Source organism: Brassica oleracea, chromosome C7 (genome assembly GCF_000695525.1).
Source record: "Brassica oleracea var. oleracea cultivar TO1000 chromosome C7, BOL, whole genome shotgun sequence".
Lineage (NCBI taxonomy): Eukaryota > Viridiplantae > Streptophyta > Magnoliopsida > Brassicales > Brassicaceae > Brassica > Brassica oleracea.
Genome location: NC_027754.1, coordinates 11,038,765 through 11,049,848, shown reverse-complemented (window position 1 = coordinate 11,049,848; position 11,084 = coordinate 11,038,765). Strand labels below are relative to the sequence as shown.

At 31.7% G+C, this 11,084-nt stretch overlaps 1 pseudogene; it reads right to left on the bottom strand.

Annotated features, from left to right (window-relative positions):
- Positions 1-261: 261 nt before the first annotated feature.
- On the bottom strand, positions 262-5,947 carry LOC106302571 (annotated as a pseudogene).
- Positions 5,948-11,084: the final 5,137 nt, after the last annotated feature.

Here is an 11,084-nt window from a genome sequence, read left to right as displayed (position 1 = left end):
TTGAAGGCTCGGTTTCCTCCAACGAGTAACATTGATTTCTTTCCTGCAAGAGTCTATCAACCTCAGATTTTGATTGTGATTGTTCATTTCCTTGTTCTTCATCAGCTTCTTCTCCTGCATTCTCTTCCTCTTGGTTGTCTGCGTGATCTTCCTTTTCTGTTTGTGGTGCAATCTCTCCAACAGCTATGCCATCCACCAGCAGTTCCTCTTCCATGGCTTCTCCTGCATTCTCTTCCTCTGGGTTGTCTGAGTGATCTTCCCTTACTGTTTGTGGTACACTCTCTCCAACATCTTTGCCTTCCACTCAAATGGCAGTTCATCTTCCATGTCTTCTAATGCATTCTCTTCTTCTGGGTTGTCTGCGTGATGTTCCCTTTCTATTTGTGGTGAACTCCTGCCAAAATTTATGCCTTGCCGCTCACATAGCAGTTCCTCTTCCATGTCTTCTACTGCATTCTCTTCCTATGGGTTGTCTGGGTGATCTTTCCTGACCAGTTTGCCATATATTAAAAATGCCCATACAAATGAAACATAAAAGCCAAAATTTAATAGTAAACATGCAATGAAACTGAAGGTTTAATAAACAAATTTCTTTTAGATATGTTGATCAATACGTTGTATTTTTAAAATAAAATTCTCAAATATTCAAGTTTAATAAAATTTTCATTTTTATAAAAAAATATTTTACACTAGGGGTTGTGATTTAGAAATTAGGATAACAAAAAAAAGATAAAATTCTCAAATATACAAGTTTAATAAGGTTTTCATTTTTATAGAAAAATATTTTACATTAGGGGTTGTGATTTAACAATTAGGATAACAAAAAAAATTTGTTGATAGATGACTATTCTTTAGACTTTTTAATCAATTGGTTGTATTTTAAAAATTAAATTCACAACGATTCTATTTTAGGAAAGTTTTCTTTTTTAATAATACTTTTCAGCGACTATACTTTTCGGCGACTATACTTTAATATTAAGAAAAATAGATTTATTCGGCGACTTCATCTAATTTAGTACTAATATATCAATTTTCAAAAATAGGAGCTAGAGTTCTCATATATTATTAACAAATATATATTTAGCTGTATGATATATTTAGCTTCTATGGATTATTACATTTTTAGCAGTATAGTATATATATTTAAAAAATATTATATTTAGTAAAACATCCCCACCTATTGAAACCAAGCGCACCATTCTCTCAGAACCAATCGATTCCTTAAATATATAAACTGGTCCCAGTATATTGTTTAATACAACCCCCAAGGAAAAACACCGAAGGACCAATCGGTTCCATAAACATATAAACTGGTCCCACCTATATTTCGGTTCCTTAAATATAATATGGAAAAGTTATGTATATGGCTTGATAAACGTAAGTAAAACTCTTTTAAAAAGAACGTGCTAAAAAAATTAAGAATATCTATATATATAGTCAATGATATAAAAATAGTATGTACATATATTATCAACTTGATACCTAGATTTATTTACATTTTCAACTATTTTAATATTGTTTTTTTTTAATCTCTACTTCTCAATAAAATCTAAAACTCAACTTCCGTTTTCCAAACTTTGCTATGCAATTTAAATATATTGAGAATAAATTAAAAAGACATAATCCGTGCGTAGCGCGGACAAGGGATCTAGTGTCAAGAGTATACTAGAGACTAGAGACTTTTTCCGGGCTACGCCCGGTTTTTTGCATATTTTAAATAAATTTTGATGTATTTTTTGGTTTGAGTATTTAAATGTAATATAATTTCCAATCTATTAATTATGGAGTATTACAACATTTTTTGGTGACCACGTGTCATATATGAGAATTATTCTCAGAATTGTTAAAAAAAACAGGTTAGTCCATCTACACATATATTATGTTTTTTTAAACTAACTATTAAATTAATTAGTAGAATACAATTCTTTCCTTAAACAAAAACTATGAAATTGCCTAATATGATTAACATATATATCATAATTAATGATTATAAATAATAAATATTTAATAGCAATTTTTTATCCTCTATTTATTTTGTTTAATTTTATATAATAATATATATTAAATATATAGTAAAAAAATTATATATTACATTAAATATATAATTAAAAATTATATTTTTTCTTATATGTTATATTTCAAATTTTTTAAAACGACTATAAATTATTAAAAATATTTAAAAGTCTCATATAAAATTTATGATTATTGGTAACATTTTTTTAGTTCAGCTCATCGTTTTTTAATGGGTCTTGAACAATAATGATTAACTAAATAGATCACATATAAGTAGAAAGTGTTTTGGTTTAAAAATTGTTGCATACTCAAAATAAATATCAACCATCATCAGTTTCGTTTAAAATTATGTTACAATAAAAAGTATTACGTTGCGTAAAATTCCTAATCCAAATAACCGAACCAAATCCAATCTGAAAATAATGGTATCTAAACCCGATCCGAACCAAAATATTTCAGGTATTTGAGTTTATTTGAACCAAATTTATACACTTAAATATATTAAATTATTTACAATTTTAATATCTAAAAGAATATACAAAATACATAAGATGTTTTTAAATTGTCCAAAATACTTAAAATTATATAAATAGTTAAAACTATATGTTTAAAATAGATAAACGTTACTCAAAATACTGAAAATATCACTTGATTTTCTATGTAAATATTTAACCTAAACTAATTTTTATGTCAAGTCTAAATATTTTAACATACATTATTCAAATTTATATGCTATACATTATTTTTATTTTTAGATTTTTAGATTTTTAGAAATTTAAAGTATATATGAACTTTACTTTAAAAATAAAAATAAATGAGTTATTCTAACCTAAACCTAAACCGAACATGCAAAATTTTGAACTAAACCCGCAAAGATCTGAACAGTACCTAACCGAACCAAATGATACCCGAATGCTATCCCTAATCAATTGTAAAAAAAGTGATTGATAACAAAATATGAATTGTTTATAATATTTAAATACAACATATTTAAAAAAAACATTATTCCGCACAAAGCATGGATTATCATCTTGTAATTATTTGTCTGTTCATTTGCCTAAAACTCTAGTATGATGGCTACAGAACATGAAATGGACTGTTGGGGAGAGGAAGACGGTTTTATTTCCTCTGTTACGTTTTCTTTATCAAAAATGTTTTAATTTTTATAATTTAGAAATAGTTCACTAATAAACTAATATGAATAATGTTTAGTTTTTGAATTTTATTAGTTGAATTGATTATTAAGTAACTGAAAATTGGTTTTAGTTACATTGAAGTGATAAAATTTATTTTAAAATTTTTTGTACTTTATTTTCTTTTAATTTAGGTTTGTTTTCTTAATCTGGAAATACATGTGTTTCTTAATTTGTTGTCTTTAACACTTAGAGTATTTAAGATTAGTTAATTTTTCTTTGTTGTATATTTTTATATATTCATCTAATGGTATTGGGTAAGGGAGGATGTTTGGCTATCCGTTCGGGTTCGGATCAGATATTTGAATTTTTGAGTATTTCGGTATAGAAATATAAAATCCGTTCGGTTATTTTTATTCTTCGGATCTGGTTTGGGTTTTTTAGTTCGGATTCTGTTATTTTGGATCGGGTTTGAATATTTAGATTTTTTAAAAGAAAATATTCATTGCTCAAGGTTTTTAGTATTTAAAAATATACCTTTAACTAAACTGAGTTTTCTAAAAGTTTAATAGAATAACTGATTAATAATTTTGAAGATAATTTTCTTTTAAAAAGACACTAATTTGGTTATTATAATTGAAATTTTGGATAAAATTTTTGTTAATGCACAAAACAAAGCTTGACATGTTTTTTAAGTGAATAACAATCCATAATTATAAATGTTATCTGATATAAACTTATATGTAGCATTAATATAATTATTTTGAATAAAATAAAAGAAATAATCTAAAAATATAAGATTAAGTATACGTATCTTTGATAATCTTTGGATATCCATTCGGGTTCGGATATTATCCGTTTGGGTTTAGGTATCTAATTCCTCCTAACTCAATATCCATTCGGGTATTTTATTACTTCAATTTGGATTCCGGTTCGAGTTTTTGGATCGAATTCGAATGCGGTTTTGGATATCGGATAAAGTACCCAACCTTAGTATTGGGGAAGGTAAATATGATTTCACATATTAGTTCAAACTCGAGTTTTCATTTTTAATGTTAATAGACTATGAATTTCTATGGGATATGTAAGTTACAATTATTTAACAGGATATTAATGATTGATATAATATCTTTGTGATTCCATCATCCTTAATTAACCAGCGGTTGAGGCGACCAGTGAAAGTCTAGAGCACCATCTCGTGTATGTGCCAATGACTTCGTTCATTACTTGTAAACGTTCATTACTTGTAAACGTCCTCTTCCCTCTAATGCAGAGGTGAACACAACAGGGATTCCTGTAATCTGTAACCAAAACATTATGTTTCTCATCGCTCAAGAACCTCAAGAGTTCACAAAAGATCGGTTTCTTTCTTTCAATTATTACTAAGGAGTAATGACAGATCAGATAACCTGTGGAATAACTGCCTGAACTTCAATGGGAACAGCTTCTTTGATTTTCTTGTACATCTCAGAGTTTTGTTTCCCTCTTAGACAATCCATTTTGTTAACGATAACAACTAAACCACGTCCTTCTTCTACAGCCCGTCTAGCTATAACTACTTCTGAATGTGTCATACTGCGTTGAGATTTTATGATCTGGAACAAAAAAACATGTCATCGCTTTAGTTTTGCAACAGAAAGAAGGCAACTATGTTTGAATATGACAGAACCTCTTCAGCATCGAGAACTAAAGCGACAATATGTGCACGCATCAGACTCTTTCTTGACTGCATGATACTTAAAGACGCTGGCCCTTTGTCTCGCTCTGTTCTCTCTAACCAACCAGCAGTGTCAACCTTAACAAACATCCAACATAAACATCAAACGAAGTGAATTAGTGAGGCATGTCCAGCTAATGAGAATCTGTAAACATACCATATAGATGGTCCTGCCCTGAAACACGTACTGAACTCTCACAGGATCTCTAGTGAGACCAGCTTCTGGACCACCAACACACGCTCTTCTTCCAACAATGCATTTAGCAATGTTGATTTCCCAACGTTAGGCCTACCCATAATAGCTAACTGCAATGGCAACTTGGACTCGTCTTCTTCAGAGAGGTTCTCATCACTTGGAACATCATCTTGAGTACATCTATCTGAATATACAACTATGAGGTTCATCACTAAAGAGAGAAAACAAAGAAGCAGCTTCTTCTAGTCAAGTGATTCTTGACACAGTTTTATTTCCATTTAAGGTTTGGACCATGTAATCCTCTAGTAAAGGATGGAGAACTTCATAAAGTGCTGTCATCCCAAGTCCTGTCTCAGCCGAGTTAGCAGTAGGCTCACCGAATCCAAGCGCAAGAGCCTCAGAAGCAACTTCAGCAAGAGATTCACCAATAGACTCCGATTTGTTCATCACTACTATAGGCTTAATTTGTGGCGCATGCTTGCTTAGCCATTTACCAACTTCCAAATCCAACGGATGCAAACCCGCCCTACAAAAAAACATGAACACAAGAATATGAATAAAACACTAACAACAGCTTAGTCGATAGCAACTTGAGATTAAAAAAAAAACTCTCACCTCACGTCGATAATAAGAACTGCAAACTGAGTCCTTGCAAGAACATTAGCAGTCATAGATGTGGTTTTCCCGAGAATAGTACCAGAAGAAACTTCGGTCAGCAGAGTCCAAAACATTGAACCTCAAGTCACCTAACTAACATAGATTTGGAACCCTAATCTCTGATTTAAGCTTACCATTCAACCCCAGATCTTTAATCACAGCTCCGATAGCATCCTTGCTGCTATAGATTTGGCCCTGATAGTAGGTGGTTGCAATTTCAGGGGATGTCATCTTATTTTGTTAGTTCAGCGGAGCCTTGCCGTCGGGGTTCTCAGATTTCATAGCCATTGTTTGGTGTGGTTGAAGCTATGTTTGGGCGAAAAAGTTTATTTAAAGAGAGAAAGGAGTGGAGTCGGATTGTGAACGTCTTTGGCATTGCAAAGATTAATAAAGGGAATTAAATGTAAAAAGGTGGGGGTGGAGTTAACTACAGACGGCAGAATGATAACAATTGTGGAGACAATGAAGGTAAAGAGTCGGTAATTCCACGTATTTTTGTCCAGTTCAATTGGACACAGTAATTAAGTGACATGGCATGAAAGTGATTCATGATTGGTAGATTTTATTGTCCGACGTGGACGTCCTCTCTGATCAATATATCCTCCTTTTAGTATAGGTTAGATAACTGTATTAATAAACTTACATAATGAATATAAAGTATTTAACGATTATTGTATTGATTAAGAAATAAATTCAAAAGATTTAATTTTGAAACAATTTAATTTTTATAATCACATGATATAACCAATTTAATTTTTAATATACCGACCTAAGTTCAGTAAAGTTATCTATTAAGGAATTTAATGTCATTCTAAAGAACAGACAAAACAGAAAATAATTTAGCGGTTGCCGTATGATGTGGGACCCGTTGTGGTTAATAGCAAATAAAAATAATTCAATAAAAATACAAATATAATTATTCATGACTATTAATTCTTTTTGGTAAAATGACTATCATTTTCTTAATAAGCTACACATACAATAGCGAATATTGCTTTGTTTTCATTTCAAAACTAATAAAAATATTTAAGCATATTCAAATTTATATGTATAAAAGATATAAAATCACATGGACTAAAATTAAAAATTAGAAAATCAGATTTTACTGGAGACGAGTGTAGAACAACTAGCTCAACAACCTCCTCAAACATCAACTCCTTTTATTAGACAGAACAACAAGCTCAACAACCTCCTCTCACGGCGGACAAGAAATATTTAGACCCAAATCCTCCTCTCGGTACGTGTACATGTGATGTTCTTATAATTAGGGTTTATTATTTTCAAAGTTTCGGAGTCCTATGCTTTTCTATTTCTCTCAACCAGTGTTCTTGATTCCATTACTCCTTTGTGAATGTAGAAAATCGAACGGTTCATCCATTTAAGAGGATAGCAGTAGGACAAGATTCCGAGTTTGAGCCCGAGTTTAAGAAACAGAATCTCGAAGAGCTCCAAACTGACGAATGCAACATCGCATACAAATCTCCTACCAATGCCAAGATTGATGATAAAGTCAAAACTGATCCTAAACTGGTCGAACCATTCATCAAAGCGTTTAACACCTTAAAGAAGTGATCTTCTCCCTCAATGCCTATCTATATGTTTCTTGAGATGTCTTGGCCACTGATGATGTCTTGGTAGAACCAGTTGTCTTAGGTTTTACCCTGCCGGCTGCAGGTTTCGCCCATCAGATGATATGATGGTAAACTATTATCCGAAAAACAAAGTTCTAGGACAGCCAACGAAAGCGCTCATCATACCTGAAGAGTGTGACCACATCTTCTCAATACCTCCTCGTGACTTGCCTGGTCGGATAATGTTGAATCATGCATGTTGTGATTTTGTTTCTTGGTCTAATTTTATTTTCTATTCCAGGCTATCCAAGAGAAACATAATGGCAATGCTATTGCAGGAGACCTAAAGGCCCAGAATCTAAAAATCTCTGGACACGAGTCGGTGAAGATACTACCATGTTTGCTCCACAGGGAAACGATGTTGGTATCAAACGTACTTATGCTCTCACTGAGCAGGAGGAAGAATTTAATGACATTTCTTTGCCTGGTGAAATAGAACCTACGAGAGAAGAATGGTTCGTTGAAGAGATTAGTCTACCACCGTCTGTTGATGATACTGACTTGGTTTTCTGCCATGTTATTCTAAACAAGATTGAGAAAGAATAAGCATATGTAGGGGACGACTGAAGATGATGATGAAGACGATGGTAGACTTACTTATCGAAGAGGAAGATTGTTGATTTGTCTCCCCTGACATACTTATCTCGAAAATACTATATGACTGTGCGGCGATTCTGTTTTTAGGGATAAAGTGATATGATCTTGTTTCTAGATTGCTACTTCTATAATATTTGTGTTATGCTTGTCGATGTTAAACCTGAACAACCTCGTTCTGTTATGGTTTAGTGATGTTTAATTTTGGATCTACCATGTTTATGTTTAAATGATCTGTTTTTAGCTGATATGGTTTCCATAATACATTCTATTAACAACAAAGCCATAAAACACACAAAAGGCATACTGCCATCAAAGCTTTCCAATTCCTGATTTCTATCTTGCTCCTTGCTACATCTTTCTTCAAATCTTCAATCAAAGTCTTTAACTCATCAACCTCGGTTTTGGTCTTAGTAATCTTCCTATCAATGATTTCGAGTTTTGGAATAGCATCTTCAACCTGCTCACATACAGCATCCTCAATCCACTTAAACAAATGCCCCTAATTCATGACCCAATTAGATATCTTTATGTTTAAATAACAAAAAAAAAAGTGAGGAGGAAGCTTACCTTCTTTTTGCTTATACAATGGTAGAAAGTTCTTCATGGATTCTCTTGTGTCTTCGATAGTAAAGGTAGAACACATAATCCACAGTAACACTTCGTTGGGAACCCACGATCTCCTCCTCCATATTGTACTTCAGAAGATGAACTCATCATGAAATCGAGACAAAGCTTTGAAGTGAGTTTCTGTTTTTCGATGTTGAGAGAAATAGAGATTTAGGGTTGGAGAATTAGGGGAATTATGGTTGACAAAACGAGATCGTTTGGGTTTTAGCGATTATAAACAGAAATTAATCTCGTCTAATTAATATGTTAACTGAACTGACGACGTCTTAAAATTGGTTCAGTCAAATTAATTTGATACTAAGGTAAGTTGGTGCTATAATTGGTCCATGAGAAAGTTCATGATTTTTTTTCAACCAAATTTGAAAGTTATTCGTTTTAAAAAATCGTAGTGCATGTCATATATTATAAATTATTAAAAATTTAAATTGTTATCATATTAGTGTTCTCGAAAACAGACATTCTTGTTATATGTTTTCCACTGAAGTAAACTGGTTATTGATGTTGCTCCTTCCTTTTATGTATGATTCTTGCTTATTTCTATCGAATAAACTCATGTATATTACTATCATGTATAGAGCTTAAACTCGTCAGTAAGATTTTATTTTCTTTCGCCATTTCTTTCAGAGCCAATTTTTTTGCTTCAATTTGTATACACAATTGAGCCATCATGTAACCATTTTCTCTAGTCGTTGCACTTTATTTTAAGAAACTAAGGATTTGCTCATATATATGATGAAAACAAGGTAGGCATAGATGAGTTATTACCTTCATCAAGTTTTCTTTTGAGTTTTGCTTTTGGCGGATCAATAGGAGGTTGTGACAAGTTTTGATGTGTTTGTTTTTCCATGTTTTTTGTTGAGTAATAAATGTGTTGTTTTAGAATTTTTCTTTGGGTTGCAACCTATTCTTATTTTATACACAATTATAAGTGGATAAGAATTCTCATGGGCGTTTGCTCATGGGGTTCCACCTATTATCAGCCGCTAGATTAGACAAAATCAGTGGACCAGAGTTCTTGTCTTTCTGATTGGCTGTTACATATATCACGCGGATCACTATCTCAGCTATAGATTTGACAAAATCAACGGACCAGATCTTTTGGTTTTCTTCTGATCACCCCCTTCCTTCCTTCAATCTCAAACCCTAAAACTATACCCTATACCCCAAACCTTTTTCATAAATATTTAATGTTAAATAAACAAATAAAAATTTTACTTATGTAAATTTATTTAAAGAACATCAAACATCTTTTTATAATACTTATTATATCTAAATATAATATAATTCCTATAACTGATCATATGCAAATCATAATGAATAATATTTTATCTGCGTGCAGTATTTTTAGAATAATACTTTGTGTTAAGTTTTATTCTTCAGCCTTTAATACAAGGACTATTATTTATTCCAAATACAAAAGCTTTAATGTTTAGTATATGGGATAAAATATGGAAATGTATCAAAAACTACATGATGTACTATGTGATAAGTAGATGGCACATGAACGATGTACAATTTTATATGGTTGCAACATCATAATCAGATTCTTAAATTGATTTTAGTTATAGTTTATGGGGCGAATCCGTAATTAATAAAATTAATTTTTTTTCATGGGGTTCAACCTATTATCAGCCGCTAGATAAGGCAAAATCAATGGACCAGAGTTCTTGTCTTTCTTCATCTCTCTGATTGGTTGTTACATTTATCACGCGGATCACGAGCTATAGATTTGACAAAATCAACGGACCGGATCTTTTGGTTTTCTTCCGATCACTCCCTTCCTTCTATTCTCCAAATTGTCTGTGTATTCCTTCATTCAATCCCTAACCCTAAAACTATACCATATACGCCAAATAGTTTTTCATAAATAATTATTAATGTTAAATAAACAAATAAGAATTTTACTTATGTAAATTTACTTAAAGAACATAAAACATTTATTTTTTTTATAATACTTATTCTATCAATATTTGATCTCGTAATTTATGTCATAATATAATTGATCATATGTAATATCATCATGGAGGTAATTATTATAGAGTAAAATACATTTATTACTAATTCACTCATATACATAAAACTAAGAGATTGACAGATGTGTTCACTCACATACATAAAACTAATTCACATTACGTATATGTAGTTTAACCACTGTGTAACTGTTTTTGATTCAATATTTTAGAAATAAAAAGAGTTTACTTTTGGAGGGGGTTTTTTGAACCTTCCCTATGTAACTCCCTCTCCCTCTCATCAAAAATGACAAATTCTTACTACAGCGCGATGAAGCAACACAAAAGGGAATGATGTGCGGTGTACAAATATATGTTTGTTTCTCTTGTTAATTTGTTGACTTTCAAAATTACCCTTGCACCTTCAGGATGACAGCTCGCACTTTCGCATTTGCTTTCTTCAAGCACTCGAAAATGAGGTGAATGATTTGAAGAAAGACGCTCGTGACGAGGTCAAGATCCGCTTGAAGCTGCAATTAAAGATTCATCAAATGAGTGAGGAAA